This window comes from Mobula hypostoma, chromosome 21, assembly GCF_963921235.1.
Source record: "Mobula hypostoma chromosome 21, sMobHyp1.1, whole genome shotgun sequence".
NCBI lineage: Eukaryota > Metazoa > Chordata > Chondrichthyes > Myliobatiformes > Myliobatidae > Mobula > Mobula hypostoma.
Genome location: NC_086117.1, coordinates 63,463,025 through 63,481,285, shown reverse-complemented (window position 1 = coordinate 63,481,285; position 18,261 = coordinate 63,463,025). Strand labels below are relative to the sequence as shown.

Genomic DNA, 18,261 nt, shown 5'->3' with positions numbered 1-18,261 from the left:
ATAATGGCTAGGGTTATCCATCTTGTAAAGACACTGCCCAGAAGAAGGCAATGGCAAACCACTTCTGCGGAAAACTTTGTCAAGGACAATCATGATCACGGAAAGACCATGATCGCCCACGTCATATGACACAGGACGTAACAAATGAAAACTCTCTTTATGTGGGAAGCATTACGACTTCAAGGTCCCACAAACAGACATATCGTAAAGATCAGATTCGTTTTTATGCCATTGATTGAGGGATTGATACTGACCAGTGAAAATTGATTAAGCCCTAACCCTCCACTCCTCCTTTCCTCATCCATTCATAGCTGACGGATCTTGGTTTGGTGTCACAATTGAGAAGTACAAATGCTGGCGGTGTGGTGCTCCCTCAGCACTCTACTGCGGAATTGGCTGAGAATTTTGCATTAAAATTATTGGAATAAGCCTGGAACTCTAACTCAAAGACCCAAGATCATCACCCAATGAGTCTAGGTGGTTATATACAGATCAATTACAAGGTACAAAACAAAAAAAAAATCTCGGAATAAACTTCCCATACCTAATCACAATGTAGTTGTACAGACAAGGGTGCGAACAAAGGGTGCGCCACAGGATACATCAGGCCACCAGGGAGAGAGCAAACCAGAGATGCTCCTTGTGAATTTACAATTACACAGTACTGTTCAACAGTCATAGGCACATATATACAGTTAGGCTGCCCAAGACTTTTTCACAGTACTGTAGTAATTTTATATACTGCACTGTACTACTGCCTCAAAAAAAATTTCATGACATATATGAGTGATGATAAATCTGATTCCGATATGGGTCACTATTGTGCACTGAGAGTGGAAAGGGGGCAGAGAGAGGGGAATCATGGTTGGAAAAAGGGAAAGGGAGAAAACATTCACGAGATTTGTACTGATGAGCAATACGCCAAGAACCTGGCAGCATTTCAACGGATTAAAGAACAAAAGTAGACTTGTCGCTCCTGGACGTACAAATCATTCACACCTCAGGACTTCCGCTACCAGTGGATGCTTCTGCCACAATCTCCAAGCAAAAGAGAGAGAAGTACTTGCCTTGGAATAGCGTGCAAACATTGACATACAGTACTGTGCAAAAGCTGCAGGTACACATTTATAGCTAGGGAGACTAAAGACTTTTGCATAATACTGTAGTAATTTCATGTATTACACTGTATGGCTTGTGCAAAAAAAATTCATACATTTGTGAGTGATGATAAACCTGATTCTGATATGGGTCTCTATTGTGGACTGAGAGTGGGAAAGGGTCAGAAAGAGGGGAATCATGGTTGGGAAAAGGGGAGGGAGTGGGAAGCACCAGAGAGACATTCTGTAATGATCAATCAAGTAAACTTGCCTGGTGTCTCAGGGCTGGATGTGTCTGCACCCACGTCACTCCCCCCTTCAACACTCTTTCACTACCACCTGTCCCATAACCCTCCCAAGGCATTTCACCCTCGCTGTTCCCAACATCCTTTGCTCCTGTTGGTGTTACAAAGTGGGTCTCCACTTTGTTGACAAATACCCTACCTATAGACATAACTTTTGCACAGTATGCATAAATCAGAAATTCACATACAATGAATTATTTTTTTAAGATATAGTCACTCATGAAATACAGTTGCAGACAATAAGTATATACAAACAGCAATTAACTAATCTTTATTTGGTCATAATGACAGACACTCAATGTTGTAACAGTATGCATTAAGAAAAGTTCCTTAAAGGAGAATTATTCACATGGTGGGCATTAGTAACCAGGCCAGCTTCTTACAACACCTGTCTTTAATTACCCCCTGAACCAAATGGCTTTTGCACACTGGTTTCTGTCAGTCTTTGTTATTTAAGCATTTTTTTCATAAATACTATTATATTTCACTATTTCACATAAATGCCTGCAAGAAAATGTATCTCAGGGTAGCATATTGTGATAGTACCTTGATAATAAATTTCATTTGAACTTTGCCAATTGCAGATTAAAAATTACATACAAATTTATAATGGAATATATATATTTTTTTCTCCCATTTAGGTTATTGCAAAGATCGAGGATTTTCACAATCACCACTGCAGGCACTAAATTTTAATTCTAGAACTTAATTAATTGAATGTCATTCCCAAAGATACCATGGTGGGATTTGAATTTGTCTCACAAGCAGGTGAAAGTCTGTAGATTCTGGAAAACCAAAGCAACACACACACAAAATGCTGGAGGAACTCAGCAAGTCAGGCAGCGTCTGCTGAAAAGAGTTAACAGTCGATGTTTCAGGCCAAGACCCTTCCTCAGAGCTCTCATTTGTCTCTTTAGCATGGATACCAATAAATAACTAACCACTTTGCTACTACATAACTAATACAAGGTCTTTCGTTGCTGCATTCCGTAATTTAAACCACTCTAAAAGTAGACAGAAAACATGAAGTGAGAAGTGTACATTTTCCAAAAGTATAAAGACCTATCACTTACGCAAAGAACCTGAGGGAACATGCTTGTCTTTAGATCATCCAATGTCTGTGAGCAACTGAGAGAAAAAATCAACTGCAGGGACGAAAACATTTCATCAATGGAGCAGGAGATGTGCTGACTCTACTTCAAAACCCATACTCCAAGGAGAAGTTCAAGGTCCGCTTCAGTCTGTAAATGGTTCTGTTTTGCACAACTGGTTCCATTGGTTTTCTTGTCAAACCCGCTGAACAGGTATTCAGCAAATTGGGAATATATGGCTGCTTAACCACCAGTTTTCAATAACTCATGGTGTTTTTGCTTGGTACAATGTGAACCGTACTGTTTCAGCCCCGGGATAAAAGCTTGAAACCAAACAAAGATGAGATTCTTTGATTTTGAAAAACTGGATCGCCAACATATTCTTACTTGCTACTGGTTCTAAGGAGGGCAGAAGATTAGTGGAACTAATTTGAAAGCAAACAATTAAGGGAAAATCTAAAACAAAACCAGAAAAGTCTAGTAATTATCAGCAGCTGCGAAGAAAGTACTGTCAGCATTCCATTTATTTATGGAGATACAGCAAGGAGTAGGTCCTTCCAGCCCTTTGCATTGTGCTGCCCTGCTTCCCCATCCCCCTCCCCAATTTAACGCTGGCCTAATCCCAGGACTATTTACAATAACCAATTAATCTACAACCGGTACGTCTTTGGACTGTGGGAGGAAACTGGAAACCTGGAGGAAACCCACATGGTCACAGAGAGAATGTACAAACTCCTTACAGACAGCAGTAGGAATTGAACCCAGGTCACTGGTACTGTAAAGCATTGTGCTAACCACTACACTACCGTGTGATGGGAATTGAACCCGGGTCACTGGTACTGTAAAGTGTTGTGCTGACCACTACACTACCGTGCGATGGGAATTGAACCCGAGTCACTGGTACTGTAAAGCATTGTGCTAACCACTACACTACCATGCGATGGGAATTGAACCCAGGTCACTGGTACTGTAAAGTGTTGTGCTGACCACTACACTACCGTGCGATCGGAATTGAACCCGGGTCACTGGTACTGTACAGTGTTGTGCTGACCACTACACTACCGTGTGATGGAAATTGAACCCGAGTCACTGGTACTGTAAAGTGTTGTGCTGACCACTACACTACCGTGTGATGGGAATTGAACTCGAGTCACTGGTACTGTAAAGTGTTGTGCTAACCACTACATTACCAAGCAGCCCTTTAGACTGGAGACCGCTGATAATTTTATGATTTATAGAGTCATAAGATTCAAAGAACATTCCACTTCAATTCAAACATCATTCAGCTACACATGAATATCCATGAATACAACCAAACGAGACGGTGTTACTCCAGGACCAAGGTTCAAACAACTGTACCAACAGTCACACACAGCAGAAACAAAACAGCAAGCACATAAAGATATCAGAATCCTGTTTATCATCAATCACATATGTTATGAAATTTGCTCATTTTGCTGCAGCAGCAACAGTGCAATACATAAAATTACTACAGTACTGTGCAACGGTCTTTGGCACTCTAGCTAGTCTATATACAGGTGCCTGGACTTTTGCATCGTACAACAACCTTCAACACTATCCTCACCAGTGACCATTGTATCATCTGCAAACTTACTAACTCACTCTTCCACTTCCTCATTCAAGTCATTTCTAGAAATCACAAAGAGCAGGGTCACTAAACAGATCCCTGTGGAACAGCACTAGTCACTGACATGGTCCCCCGTCAGATCCCCTCGAAACCTCAAACCCCTTACTTTGAATGTATGACAATTTTATTCACCTCTGAAGAAGAAGAAGAAGAAGAAGAAGAAGAAGAAGAAAGCCCTTAACTCCAAGTGGAGTCATCAGGACGCCATCATGACGGCGTTTTTTTAGCAGGCTTTCTTATATTTACGAGGCCGAGTTGCTAGCTCGATGCTCAACCCAGCATGGATGGAAAGTGTGCAAGGGAGCCGGCTGGATTCGGACTCTGGAGCCTTCGCTCCGAAGTGCCACTATGCCACTAGCTGGCATTCACCTCGGGGGGGGCGGGGGGGAATAGTTTCCTGCAGTCTGTGCTGTCTCCACCCCACCCACATAATTATGTATACATTCAAAGTGCATTTATTATCACACTACGCACGCAGTATTCAACCCTGAGATTCAACATCCCTGCAGACAGCCACAAAACAAGGAAGAATCGTGGAATCTGTTCACAGAAAAACATCACACTCTCAATGCGCAAAAAGAAAAGAACAAATCACGCAAATGGCAAAAAAAAAAGAGCAAGAAACACAAGAATATAAAACACCAAATCACAGAGTCCACGCCAAAATAATACATCATGGAAATGGGTCCCATGGTGCAACTTGTACATTTGTAAACAAAACAGGAGAGCTTTTCTTTATTCACCGTTAGACCTCCAGATTCTACTGCTCTGTGGGATTTATAGGCATTAAATTACGGCAGAGCTCAGTAAAAACCTCCGAGAGGATCACCAGGTTCTACCACCCCACCCCATCTGTGACACTTACCAGGTACGTTTTATACAGAAGGCCTATTGAAGATCCCTACCACCAATCCCACAATCTCTTTGACCCATTACCATCAGGAAACTTAAAAAGATATTGTTGGGTCTGGGGACCTGAGTTATTAGGAAAGACTGAACAGGTTTGGCCCTTATTCCTTAAGGCAGAGAGGATTAAGGGGAGATTTGATAGAAGTCTAAAACATTTTGAACGGAATAGACAGGGTAAATGCAAGCTGCTTTTTCCACTGAGGTTGGGTGGGAATATAACTAGAGGTCATGGGTTGAGTGTGAAAGGTGAGAAGTTTATAAGGGGAACATGATGGGAAACGTCTTCACTCAGAGGGTGGTGAGAGTGTGGAATGAGGTGCCAGCGCAAATGGTACATGCAAGCCTGATTTCAAATTTTTTGTATAGGCTGGGAGGCTATGAGAAGTATAGATAAAGTAAATGCAAACAGGCGCTTTCCACTGAGGGGGTGTAGGACTACAACTAGAGGTTATTGATTAAGGGTGAAAGGTGAAAAGAATAAGGGGAACATGAGGGGAAATCTTCACTCAGAGGGTGGTGAGAGTGTGGAACGAGCTATCAGCACAAGTGGTGCATGTGAGCTCGATTTCAATGCTTAAGAGAAGTTTGGATAGCTGCATGAATAGTAAGGGTATGGAGGGCTATGGTCCTGGTGCAAGTGGTTTGCCACAGACTAGATGGGCAGAAGGGCCTATTTCTGTGCTGCACTTTTCTATGACTCTAAGACTAGGACTGCCAGACTGAGTAACAGCGTCTTTCCTCAGACTGAGAGACTAATGAATACCCTGCCACCCCGAGGTCTCGTCACTAGGACAGCGAGCTGCTTACTGTTTACCTGTGCTGCATGCAATTTGAATTAACTATTTTATTAACTTGTTCATTGCAATATCTTGGTTTATATGCTGGGTGTGATACATGTTTTGTGGCTGCACCATGGTCCAGAGGAACGTTGTTTTATTTCATTGTATGTATGACAACAATCTTGAACCTGGAAGATTTGCTGTTATTCGGCCACCCAAGCAATTTTGTGGAAGAGTAAGTCAGAAGAAGGACGATGTTTTTCTTCATCAAGAATGAACCATTCTGCTACCTCAGAGATTACTGAATCAAGGAATCCATTCAAGGATATTCACATTTCTGCTTAGTTGTGCTTACCTGCCCGAAGGAAAGATATCGTTCTCACAGAAAAGTACAGCACAGAAACATGCCCTTTGGTCCATCTAGTCCAAGCTAAATAATTTAAACTGGCTACTCCCATCGACCTGCACCGAGACCATAGCCCTCCATACCCCTACCATCCATGTACCTATCCAAACTTTTCTTAAATATTGAAACTGTGCTCGCACGCACCACCTGTGCTGGCAGCTCATTCCACACTCTCACCATCCTCTGGTGAGATGCATGTCATTTTAATGGTGCATGCCATTTTAATTTCAACATTTAAGAGAAGTTTGGATAAGTAAATGGATGGGAGGGTTGTTGAGGATAATGGACCAGGTGCAGGTTGATGGGACTAAGCGTAATAACAGTTTAGCATGGACTTGATGGGCCAAAGGGTCTGTTTATGCGCAGTAGTCCTTTATTACAATAAAAAAAATTGCAGCATTCCAACCAACCTCTGAGAATCCTTGGACCATGACTACTCCAAAGTGGAGCATCTGGATTAACACTGAGAACCTAGAGGTCATGCATTAGGGGTCATGCATTAGGGGCACATGGAAACTCAGCTGAAACACCAAAAAAAAAGCGCCCTGATAAAGCATCTCAACCTGAAACTTCAGCTGCTTATTCTCTTCCATAGATGCTGCCTGACCTGCTGAGTTCTTCCAGCATTCTATGTGTGTGTGTTAAACATCCAAATGAATGCATTGTCATCATTATTATGTGCTACGTCATATGATATCATCATTATGTGCCGCGTCATAGCACATGGTGATAATGGTCTTTGACCAAGATTGTTCTTGGACAAATTTTTCTACAGAAGTGGTTTGCCATTGCTTTCTTCTGGGCAAGATGGGTGACCCCAGCCATTATCAATACTCTTCAGAGATTGCCTGCCTGGTGTCAGTGGTCACACAACCAGGACTTGTGATCTGCACCGGCTGCTCATACAACCATCCACCAGCTGCTCCCATGGCTTCATGTGACCCCGATCGGGAAGGGAGGAGGCTAAGGAGCTAAGCAGGTGCTACACCTTGCCCAAGGGTGACCTGCAGGCTAGTGGAGGGAAGAAGTGCCTTACACATCCGTTGGTAGAGACATATCTCCACTGTCACCCAAAAAAAGGAATGCACCCCCATCTTATTATGGCCTGCCAGAGATAAGGCTGAAAGATCTATTCTCTCTGCTCTTCTGGACTGAATGGCCTGGGCAGAGATCAAGTTCAAGTTAATTGTCATTCAACAGTACACACGTACCCTGCCAAATGACACAACATTCCTTGTTGACCTGGAGAAGATGTTCCCATCAGTTACAGAGTCGAGAATGTGAAGGCACAGCCTCAGAATGAAGAAAAGTCCCTTCATAGCTGAGGTGAGGAGGAATTTCTTCTGAAACTGGTGAATCTGTGGAATCCATTGCCACTGAGGACTGTGGAGGCTAAGTCACTGGATGTACTTAAGGCAGAGACTGACAGGTTCTTGATTAGTTGGGGGCTTAAGAGTTATGAAAAAAAGGCAAGAGAATGGGACTGAAAATAATCAGTCATGACTGAATTGTGCAGCAGACAATTCTGATCCTATATGGCATGAAGTTATTTCTTTCTACGTTTGTCTGTTTGAAACACATGGACTAACATCCTCTTCCAAGATCCTTCAGCGATTTGAGACTTGAAATTATCCCAGCGCAGGATGGCAGAGTGGACGGTATATTTTTTATGTTGAGGGGGACTGACTGATTGAAGTGGAATTGACAAGGCACTGACTTTATAAGGGGTGGCTGTTTACCTGCCCTGTGTAGGTAGAGGGGAATTGGTTCTATTCAATACTAAACCACTAACTGGTTAATTAGAAGTTACAATATAAAAGTGTACTAAAACTACATTTGGAAAACCTTCAGAACGGATACATGCAAAAGTATTAGTATTAAAGAAGAAAGGAATGGAACATGATCTGACCCTGCAGCAAGAGAAATTGTCACATAGATGGAAAATGATCGTACTTTTGGTCTGTGAAAGTCACTCAATTAATCAACAGAGACTGCAATAGCACACACTTGGACCATCACTCTTATGGCTGAGTTGTGTTCGGTTAAACCATTTGAAAGAGAGACAGGAAGATAGATGCGTGCGCACACACGCGCACACACACACACACACACACACACACACACGCACACACACACACACTTCACCAAAGACTTACAAATTTCTACAGATCTATGGTGAAGAGCATTCTGACTGGTTGCATCACTGTCTGGTACGGAATTTCTAATGTACAGGATTGCAAGAGGCTGCAGAAGGTTATAGACTCAGCCAGCTGCCTGTGGCAACGAATTCCAGAGATTCACCACTCTCTGGCTAAAGAAATTCCCCCAAACCTCCATTCTAAAAGGATGTCCCTCTACTCTGAGGCTGTGTTCTCTGGTCCTAGGTTCCCCTACCATAGCAAACATCATCTTCACATCCACTCTAACAAGTCCTTTCAACATTTGATAGGTTTCAATGAGATCCGCACCCCCCCCACCCCCATTCATCTGAATTCCAGTGAATACAGGCTCAGAGCCATCAAACGCTCCTCATATGATAAGCCTTTCAATCCCGGAATCACTTTCATGAACCTCCTTTGAACCCTCTCCGATTTCCAGACACTGATTTACAAATCACAAGATAAATGCAGAATATGGTTGCCATGCTTGCTTCCAAGGGTTAAAATGCACAATTCTCTTATCCCCCATTGAGGAATTACACCACGCATCAAATGGATGATTGCCACAACAGCTCTTCAGGTGCTGCCCCTTCACTGCATCAGTTAGTTCTCAATCCTCCCAATATTCATCCAGATTTATTTGGTGAAGGCTTTTCATTTAAGATCGAAATAATGACTTGGATCTGCTTGATATTTGGAGGAAGACCCAACATTTTCGGGAGAGGAGATGGGAGCTACTAGCTCATCTTCCTGACTGCAGGACCAACTTTTTCAGACAGAATTTAGGAGGGACCCAGTCTAGAAAGCAAAATACTGCTGATGATTGAGTCCTACAGAAACATTAACAGATCTGAAATTTTACCTCATCGTTCTTTCATTACAGATACTGCCTGACCTGCCGAGCAATGGATTTGCGGAGAAACTCTATCAAAAATATCACTTGGACCTTGGCACTGAGCATTTCTCCACCAAAGCCAAAATGGCACACATTTGCTTATTCGAAGGGATCTTTTCTCTTTTAAGTTTCCAGGCTTCCATTTTCTCCCTGGTCCAGGTTCAAGGTTCAAGGTAAGTACGTATACAGTGTACAACTCTGAGATTCGTCTTCTCCTGATGGTCCAGTTTTGACAGATTAAAGTGAGACAGGGAATGCAATAGAAACTGAAAATGCTAGAATAATCTGTTTATTCATCTCCATAGATGCTGCCTGACCTGCTGAGTTCCTCTAGTGTTTTGTATGTGTTGCTGGACTAATCTATCATCTGTTCAGTCAGCAGCTGAGGAAAGAATAACAAAGCTATTTCTTTTCATCAAAGCACAGTAAAGTCTGGCGAGAGTGCTAGTCACTTTTTTTTTTAAATACAACCATCTTTGATCATCCTCTGTAATAAACAGGGAACGTAGTTTGCATATATATGCAATATGAGAAGCCTGCTAATACATTAAGATTCCTTTCAGACTATACCAGAAGTTCCCAACCATTTTTATGCCAGTGGACCAATACCATTAAGCAAGGGGTCCATGGACTATACTTTAGTGCAGGGACATCCAAAGGATGCATAAAGGTGCTATATAAATGCATGCTTTTCTTAGAAGGAGTTGAAATATATTTTCCCGGCACTGTAGTGGTTAGCACAACGCTTTACAGTACCAGCGACCCAGGTTCAATTCCCACCGCATGGTAGTGTAGTGGCTAGCACAATGCTTTACTGTATTAGAGACCTGGGTTCAATTTCCATTGCTGCCTAAAAGGAATCTGTATGTTCTCCCCATGACTCCGTGAGTTTGCTCCGGGTGCTCTGGTTTCCTTCCATGATCCAAAGATGTACCAGTTGGTAGGTTAATTGGTCATTGTAAATTGTCCTGAGACTAGACTGGGGTTAAATCAGTGGGTTGGTGGGCGATGACGCTTGAATGGCCATAAGGCCCTTTTCTGCCCTGTATCTCAATACGAGATGAAGAGTCCTCGAAAGTGACTCGATAGGTTGTGGGAACATTTCAATGATGGGGCAAGTGAAGTTGAGTGAAGTTATAGAACATAGAACAGTATAGCACAGTACAAGCCCTTCGGCCCACAATGTTGTGCCAACCCTCAAACCCTGCCTCCCATATAACCCCCCACCTTAAATTCCTCCGTATACCTGTCCAGTAGTCTCTTAAATTTCACTAGTGTATCTGCCTCCACCACTGACTCAGGCAGTGCATTCCACGCACCAACTACTCTCTGAGTAAAAAAACTTTCCTCTAATATCCCCCTTGAACTTCCCACCCCTTACCTTAAAGCCATGTCCTCTTGTATTGAGCAGTGGTGCCCTGGGGAAGAGGCACTGGCTGTCCACTCTATCTATTCCTCTTAATATCTTGTACACCTCTATCATGTCTCCTCTCATCCTCCTTCTCTCCAAAGCGTAAAGCCCTAGCTCCCTTAATCTCTGATCATAATGCATACTCTCTAAACCAGGCAGCATCCTGGTAAATCTCCTCTGTACCCTTTCCAATGCTTCCACATCCTTCCTATAGTGAGGCAACCAGAACTGGACACTACTCCAAGTGTGGCCTAACCAGAGTTTTATAGAGCTGCATCATTACATCGCGACTCTTAAACTCCATCCCTCGACTTATGAAAGCTAACACCCCATAAGCTTTCTTAACTACCCTATCTACCTGTGAGGCAACTTTCAGGGATCTGTCGACATATACTCCCAGATCCCTCTGCTCCTCCACACTACCAAGTATCCTGCCATTTACTTTGTACTCTGCTTTGGAGTTTGTCCTTCCAAAGTGTACCACCTCACACTTCTCCGGGTTGAACTCCATCTGCCACTTCTCAGTCCACTTCTGCATTCTATCAATGTCTCTCTGCAATCTTCGACAATCCTCTACACATCACAACACCATCAACCTTTGTGTCATCTGCAAGCTTGCCAAACCACCCTCCTACCCCACATGCAGGTCGTTAATAAAAATCATGAAAAGTAGAGGTCCCAGAACAGATTCTTGTGAGACAGCACTAGTCACAACCCTCCAATCCGAATGTACTCCCTCCACCATGACCCTCTGCTTTCTGCAGGCAAGCCAATTCTGAATCCACCTAGCCAAACTTCCCTGGATCCTATGCCTTCTAACTTTCTGAATAAGCCTACCGTATGGAACCTTGTCAAATGTTATCTGCTTTCATTCAAGAGCCTGATGGTTGAAGGATAATAACTGTTCCTGAGCCTGTTGGAGTGAGTCCCTGATGATAGTTGCTGCTTTCCTGTGACAGTATGTCATATAGATGTTCTCAGTGTTGGGGAGGGCTTTACCCATGATGGACTGGGCCGTATCCACTACTTTTTGTACCATTTTCCATTCAAGAGCATTGCTTTGGTTGTGTAGAATACTTTGCTTCCAAAACTACTCTTGATTGCTCACTTTGGGACACCCAGAGGAAGTGAAAGGTGCTATATCAATGCAAGCTTTTCTTAGAACAAGTAGAAACTGTGGTTTCTCAGGTTCTGTGAAATCGTCCACAATTGGATTTTATGTTATTTCTCAACAAAGCAGCACAAGGTGAGTTTGTTCTGAAAGCTCACAAATAATCTATATTAAACGAAGCTTCTCCGGCATATCAGATAAAACAGTAATATTACATTCTGATCAATACTGGGCCAAGCAGCTGAATAACATAATCAATTGCTTGGCTACAACTTTCGCTCCTTTCCTGAGATAATCCACTTCGCCTATGCCAAGGAAGTCAAACAGACCATTTGCAATAAAACCCACAAGCCACAAATTTGCACGATCTTGTTCAAATGATTTTTCCGGGCAAAGCTGGCATGCAAGAAAACATTCACGAGATCTGTACTGATGAGCAATACACCAAGAACCTGGCAGCAACTCAAATGGATTAATGAAGAGAAATGGACTTGTCGCTCCTGGACATATAAATCATTCACACCTCAGGACAAAGACTGACTAACAGCACTTTTCTCTTCCCAAGCCTGTCATGGGGATGAAGACAATATCCCATGTCACATACAGTGAGAGTAAAAGCCGCTGATAGACTTCCGCTACCAGTGAATTCTTTTGCCAGAATCTCCAGGCAAAAGAGAGAGAAGTACTTGCCTTGGAATAGCGTGCAAACATTGACATACAGTACTGTGTAAAAGCTGCAGGTACACATTTATAGCTAGGGAGACTAAAGACTCTTGCACACTATGTGCAAAAGGAAAAACATCATACATATGTGAGTGATGATAAACCTGATTCTGATATGAGTCTCTATTGTGGACTGAGAGTGGGAAGGGGTCAGGGAGAGGGGAATCGTGGTTAGGAAAAGGGGAAGGGAGATGGGAGGGAGCAGGAAGCACCAGAGAGACATTCTGTAATGATCAATAAACCAATTGCTTGGAATCAAGTAACCTTATGCCTGGGTGTGTCTGCACCCATGCCATTTCCCCACCCACTTTGGCACTCCTTCTCTGCCACCTGTCCCACACCCCTCCCATGGCGCTCCAAACTCACCATTCCCAATATCCTTTGATCCTGCCAGATTTAGAAACTCGCTCTCCGCTCCGCATTGACAAATATAGTACTGTGCAAACGTCTTAGGCACAGTACTGTACACTGTAGATGTGCAGTTATGGATCAGGTCTAGCAACCTTGAACTCACTGGTACAAATCTTACCAAGGTTACACAGTGAAAATCTAAACCAATAAACACAGCAATTTGTAGGTTTGCATGGAACAAAAAATACTGTTTTCAGAAGCCCAAAATACCTCGGAAATTAGAAACATAGAAACATAGAAAATAGGTGCAGGAGTAGGCCATTCGGCCCTTCGAGCCTGCACCGCCATTTATTATGATCATGGCTGATCATCCAACTCAGAACCCAGCCTTCCCTCCATACCCCCTGACCCCTGTAGCCACAAGGGCCATATCTAACTTCCTTTTAAACATAGCTAATGAACTGGCCTCAACAGTTTGCTGTGGCAGAGAATTCCACAGATTCACCACTCTCTGTGTGAAGAAGTTTTTCCTAACCTCGGTCCTAAAAGGCTTCCCCTCTATCCTCAAACTGTGACCCCTCGTTCTAGACCTCCCCAACATCGGGAACAATCTTCCCGCATCTAGCCTGTCCAATCCCTTTAGGATCTTATACGTTTCAATCAGATCTCCCCTCAATCTTCTAAATTCCAACGAGTACAAGCCCAGTTCATCCAGTCTTTCTTCATATGAAAGACCTGCCATCCCAGGAATCAATCTGGTGAACCTTCTTTGTACTCCCTCTATGGCAAGGATGTCTTTCCTCAGATTAGGGGACCAAAACTGCACACAATACTCCAGGTGTGGTCTCACCAAGGCCTTGTACAACTGCAGTAGTACCTCCCTGCTCCTGTACTCGAATCCTCTCGCTATAAATGCCAGCATACCGTTCGCCTTTTTCACCGCCTGCTGTACCTGCATGCCCACTTTCAATGACTGGTGTATAATGACACCCAGGTCTCGTTGCACCTCCCCTTTTCCTAATCGGCCACCATTCAGATAATAATCTGTTTTCCTATTTTTGCCACCAAAGTGGATAACTTCACATTTATCCACATTAAATTGCATCTGCCATGAGTTTGCCCACTCACCCAACCTATCCAAGTCACCCTGCATCCTCTTAGCATCCTCCTCACTGCTAACACTGCCACCCAGCTTCGTGTCATCCGCAAACTTGGAGATGCTGCATTTAATTCCCTCATCCAAGTCATTAATATATATTGTAAACAACTGGGGTCCCAGCACTGAGCCTTGCGGTACCCCACTAGTCACCGCCTGCCATTCTGAAAAGGTCCCGTTTATTCCCACTCTTTGCTTCCTGTCTGCTAACCAATTCTCCACCCACACCAATACCTTACCCCCAATACCATGTGCTTTAAGTTTGCACACTAATCTCCTGTGTGGGACCTTGTCAAAAGCCTTTTGAAAATCCAAATATACCACATCCACTGGTTCTCCCCTATCCACTCTACTAGTTACATCCTCAAAAAATTCTATGAGATTCGTCAGACATGATTTTCCTTTCACAAATCCATGCTGACTTTGTCCGATCATTTCACCGCTTTCCAAATTCTTCAAGGAAAAGAGATTACTGCTGCGGCTTGGCCTTTGTGATCCTTACCTCCCCTGGACAGGTAACAAGTGCCCATTTGGTGGTGTTGCAACACCTCAAAGTAAATTTATTATCAAAGTACATACATGTCAACATATACTAACACAAGAAAATCTGCAGATGCTGGAAATCCAAAGCAACACACACAAAATGCTGGAGTCAGGCAGTATCTATGAGGAAGAGCAAACAGTCGAATTTTGGGCCATGACCCTTCTTCAGGACTGAGACATTTTTGGGACATTGGGATCAATTGCAAAGTGGAAGTGGTAAAAGGGTCAAACTTGTGAAGTGGAGGAGGAACAAGGGTCAGAGATGGCAGCAATTAATAGTGGAGAAGGCCAACAACATGGTTCAAAACAGAAGCCAGGGAATTGATGGTGGAAATTCAGGAAGGGGAAGAGGAGGGAAATCTCATCAAGGGGGTCAGCAGTGGAAAGTGTGAGCTGCTGCAAGTCCTGGGTGTCAGTAACTCACTGGATCTCTCCTGGGCCCAACATATTGATGCAATGACACAGAAGGTACCTCAGGCTTCATTAGGAGTCTGAGGAACTAGATGCTAAATGTCTTCTTCTGCAACTATGTTCCAAAGTTTCCACTTTGAACCTGAGCTCTAATAACAATGGCAACAAAGATTTTGCTTCCTGAATGCCTTTGGGTGTATGTTATGGATTTTGGGCTGCTGATCATGAAAATCACCATGAAATTTCCCTACCATGCTCCATTTTTTTTAAAATCACCTGTATTTGTATTCATAATTCTAGTTAGATTTACTGATGCCAAGATTAAGGCAGGCAAACTTATTGGTCCTCAAATCAAACAATATGAAGAACTTCTAGTGGGACCAGAGAAAATCACATGGAAGGCGTTCAAGAATGTTGTTGAAAATTTTCTTGGCAACTACAGAGCACCAAACTACGTGCAGCCGCTTGACAACATGCTTCAAACATACAAAACCATGAAGTGCAACATACATAGAACATAGAATAGTACAGCACATTACAGACCCTTCGGCCCACAATGTTGTGCCGACCCTCAAACCCTGCCTCCCATATAACCCCCCACATTAAATTCCTCTATATACCTGTCTGGTAGTCTCTTAAATTTCACTAGTGTATCTGCCCCACCACCTGACTTAGGCAGTGCATTCCACGCACCAACTACTCTCTGAGTAAAAAACCTTCCTCTAATATCCCCCTTGAACTTCCCACCCCTTACCTTAAAGCCATGTGCTCTTGTATTGAGCAGTGGTGCCATGGGGAAGAGGCACTGGCTATCCACTCTATCTATTCCTCTTAATATCTTATACACCTCTATCATGTCTCCTCTCATCCTCCTTCACTCCGAAGAGTAAAGCCCTAGCTCCCTTAATCTCTGATCATAATATATACTTTCTAAACCAAGCAGCATCCTGGCAAATCTCCTCTGTACCCTTTCCAATGCTTCCACATCCTTCCTATAGTGAGGCGACCAGAACTGGACACAGTACTCCAAGTGTGGCCTAACCAGAGTTTTATAGAGCTGCATCATTACCTCGCAACTCTTAAACTCTATCCCTCGACTTATGAAAGCTAACACCCCTTAAACTTGCTTAACTACCCTATCCACCTGTGAGGCAACTTTCAGGGATCTGTGGATATGTGCCCCCAGATCCCTCTGCTCCTCCACACTACCAAGTATCCTGCCATTTACTTTGTACTCTGCCTTGGAGTTTGTCCTTCCAAAGTGTACCACCTCACATTTCTCCAGGTTGAACTCCATCTGCCACTTCTCAGCCCACTTCTGCATCCTATCAATGTCTCTCTGCAATCTTTGACAATCCTCTACACTATCTACAACACCACCAACCGTTGTGTCGTCTGCAAACTTACCAACCCACCCTTCTACCCCCACATCCAGGTCGTTAATAAAAATCACAAAAAGTAGAGGTCCCAGAACAGACCCTTGTGGGACACCACTAGTCAAAACCCTCCAATCTGAATCTACTCCCTCCACCGCGACCCTCTGCCTTCTGCAGGAAAGCGAATTGTGTATCCACCTGGCCAAACTTCCCTGGATCCCATGCCTTCTGACTTTCTGAACATGCCACTAAAGATTCATTTTCTGCATTCCACTTAGACTTCTTCCCCGTAAATCTTGGCACTGTCAGCAGCGATCATGGTGAAAGGTTTCACCGGGACATTGTGGTCATGGATAGATAGTATCAGGGCAACTAGAATTTATCAATGCTGGCTGATTATTGTTGGACACTTAAACGAGAAACCTAAGACGTTGAGTACAAAAGAAAATCAACAACAAAACATTTTTAGCTTAGTTGAACTATTGCAAAGCATCAGCACCATCATGCAATTAAATGCATTATATTCAATAAAAGCTAACTTCTTGATTCTCCAAATTCCTATGTGATACAACTAGTATGAAATTATATTTCTGTTCAGCTTCAAGCGGCCTGTCATTATCAAAGAACAATTCTGAGGAAGCAACACTTTTGAAAAAATTTGTTGTCCAGAGTAATAAATAGTATTCAACATTTCAACAGAACATAGAACATAGACCAGGAGCAGGCCCTCAGACAACAATATTGTGCTGAACCAATTAATTAGTAATTAGTAAACAGCTAACTAGACTAATCTCTTCTACTTGCACAATATCCATCTCATTCCATTTCCCTCACATTCGTGTGCCTATTGAAATGTCTCTTAAAGGCTAGAGCTGCAGCTTTTAGGTCTGGTACACAGAATCTAGGCGTGAACTCCGGAAAGCCATTAAGTGCGCCAAGAGGCAATATCGAGCCAAGTTGGAAGCCCAGACTAACCAGAGGGATGCCAGTAGACTACGGCAGAGTGTAAATGAGATCACTGGGCACAAAGAAAAGGCTGGGAATATCAATAACTGTGGCGCTTCTATTCCTGACGAACTTAACGTATTCTATGCAAGATTCGAACAGAAGAGCGTCCCGCTCCCTCCAGATGAACCGGACCTGGTGGCATCGAAATTCATCGTCACTGAGGAGGACGTTAGAAGGGCCTTCCTGAAGATAAATCCAAGGAAGGCGACGGGCCCAGATGGCGTCCCAGGACGGGTTCTCCAGGCCTGTGCAAGCGAGCTAGCTGGAGTGTTTGCTGACATCTTCAACTGCTCCTTGCTTCAGTCTAAGATCCCTTCGTGTTTTAAGAAGGCAACGATAATCCCCGTGCCGAAGAAGAGCAAGGTGGCATGCCTGAATGACTATCGACCTGTGGCCCTGACATCAATTGTTATGAAGTGCTTCCAGAGATTGGTTATGGCACACATCAACCACAGCCTACCAGTCAACCTCGACACTTTGCAATTCGCCTACCTGAGCAACAGGTCAACGGCAGATGCCACCTCTCTGACCCTACATTCCTCCTGAGAACACCTGGAGAATAAAGACGCGTACGTAAGGCTCCTTTTCATTGACTACAGCTCTGCCTTTAATACCATCATTCCAAATAAACTGATTCCTAAGCTCCGGAACCTGGGCCTTAGCACTCAGATCTGCAGCTGAATCTTCAACTTCCTCACAGACAGGACCCAGTCTGTAAAAATAGGGGACAAGCTCTCCTCTACAATCACTCTGAGCACCGGTGCCCCACAAGGCTGTGTACTCAGCCCCCTGCTGTACTCACTGTACACCCATGATTGTGTAGCCAAGTTTCCATCAAACTCAATATATAAGTTTGCTGATGACACAACAATTGTAGGCCGT

At 43.5% G+C, this 18,261-nt stretch overlaps 1 protein-coding gene across 8 annotated transcripts in view; it reads right to left on the bottom strand.

Annotated features, from left to right (window-relative positions):
* hic2 (hypermethylated in cancer 2) overlaps positions 1–18,261 on the bottom strand; it is a 322,552-nt gene that overhangs the window by 174,344 nt on the left and 129,947 nt on the right. The window contains exon 1 of one of the 8 annotated variants that reach the window (XM_063074154.1): positions 17,872–17,887. The exons of 6 other annotated variants lie outside the window; for them this stretch is intronic. The gene's annotated coding sequence lies outside the window, so the exon portion shown is untranslated. Of the gene's footprint in view, positions 1–2,475; positions 2,604–17,871; positions 17,888–18,261 lie in introns of those variants that run through there. One more of the 8 variants, XM_063074150.1, reaches the window with a different exon arrangement.